Consider the following 2,053-nt stretch of genomic DNA (forward strand, 5'->3'; position numbering starts at 1 on the left):
TCCCCCTTTCCCCCATGACTTTTCCCTCCTGACTTCATGTGTGCTCTCTTTAAAAAACTAATTTTTAGTGTCCTTTGAGTTTACTTAGTGATGCCTGTATGTACATGGACGTGCGACCCTCTACTGGAGCATGTCTCAGAAAAATCAGATGGAGAGCGATGAAGGAGGCATGGGCAGCCTCTCAGGAACCGCACCCCTGAAGAAAACTGAACGTCCCTTCCCCAGAAGCCATCAATTGCCAGTAGCTCCTTGGATGGGGGTGGGATTTCAGGAGCGCCTCCACCATCCATGCTGGGATTTGGCTGGCTTGATCTTGTGCATGCAGTCTGAGACAAATACAACTTAAAACCAATAATAATAATAATAATAATAACAGGAAGAAGACGGTGAACAAGAAGAAGAAGAAGAAGGGAAGAATAGAATTCTTTATTCAGGTGACTTCAGGGGCCACGCAGGGTCCCTCCCAGTGGGACACATTGAAGGGATCCACTGCCCCCACTTCAGCACTTGTATTTTCATTTGTGTCTAATCTGGTTAGTGGTCCTGATCTCTAGGGGTCGTGAACAAAAGACTGGTGTGATGGAGAAATGGTATCTTGGAAAGGGGTCACAACCAATGGCAAGAGCTCCCAGGAGCAATGGACAGAGGGAGTTCAGAGGGAGCACCAGGCTGGTGGAGGCTGGACTCTGTTGGTGTGTCTGTGCCATGTGACTACCCCTCCCAGGAAGAGCCCAGAGGATGCCATGCTACTTTTGGGCTTATCCAAATACTTAGAATTTTAAATCAGTGGCTGAAGAGCTGGTTCAGAGGTTAAGAGCACTGGCTATTCTTTGTAGAGGACCTGGGTTCAGTTCCCAGTACCCACGTGGTGGCTAATACCTGTCCATATCTCCAGTTCCAGGGGCTCCAACACCCTCTTCTGGCTTCTGCAGGTACTGCAGACACACGGTGCACTTATATTCATGCAGGCAAAACACTCACACACAGAAACAATAATAAATAAATTTTTAAAAAGAATTTGAATCAGAGTTTGAAATTCCAAAAGTGTAAATCTAGTGGGGCTAGGGGACCAGGTTTGGGGATGAACCAGACAGAATGACTCAGGGCTCAGAACACATCTGGTCACTATGAATCACGTTATTTTGTTTGGCTCCACAGCATTCCCCAAATCATCTTTATTATCTGGGCCTCAGCTGTCCAACAGCCTCATTGAGCTCTCTTACTGTTAGATGACAGCACAGCCTGGCTCTTCCCACTAAGAGGGCTTCAGGGTTTCAATTTCCCATTTTTACATCCCCACTCTCCAGAAATGTGGGTCATTTTCTGTATTATTAAGGACCGTCCACGGTCATTTGCTGTGATTATTCTGGTGGCCAAAAGGGACAGAATAATCCAGGTCAATGCTGAGCTTGATGCAGCTTGGAGCAGAAGAACCCATCTGCCAGGCACAGGCAATGGGGAGCCCACACCTGCCCCCCCCCACAGTCTGCAGGGTCTACCTGTCTGAGAATCGCTCTCATGATTTTAAACAAAACCTGCTTTCCAGTTCGCAGTGATAGCCAGCTCTGATGGAAGGTGTGGTAGGTGATTGCCTAGAAACTCCCAAATAAAGAAAGCCCATTAAAATGGGAGCGCTGTGTGTGTGTGTGTGTGTGTGTGTGTGTGTGTGTGTGTGTGAGGTAACAGATTTGGCTTTGATCTCACCCAGAAAATGAGCTGAAAATACAGTCCAGGCTCCTCTGTTAGAAATCTACAGGTTGACAACTATTTGTGTTGTATTTGTTTTGTTTAGTTTGGCTTTTTTTTTTTTTTTTTTTTTTTTTTTTTGATCTCCCTGTAGCCCTAGCTGACTCACTATGTAGACCAAGCTGGCCTCCAGCTCACAGAGATCCACCTGCTTCTGTCTCCTGAGTGCTCAGATTAAAGGCATGCATGATTTTTGTCTTCACCTACCTGTTAAATACAACAGTTTTCCATCTTAATCTTCCTTCTCCTCCCCATCCCTCCCTCCCTCCCTCCCTCCCTCCCTCCCTCTCTCCCTTCCTTCCTTCCT

The sequence above is a fragment of the Nannospalax galili genome, unplaced genomic scaffold (assembly GCF_000622305.1).
Source record: "Nannospalax galili isolate Female #2095 unplaced genomic scaffold, S.galili_v1.0 scaffold664, whole genome shotgun sequence".
Taxonomy (NCBI): Eukaryota; Metazoa; Chordata; class Mammalia; order Rodentia; family Spalacidae; genus Nannospalax; species Nannospalax galili.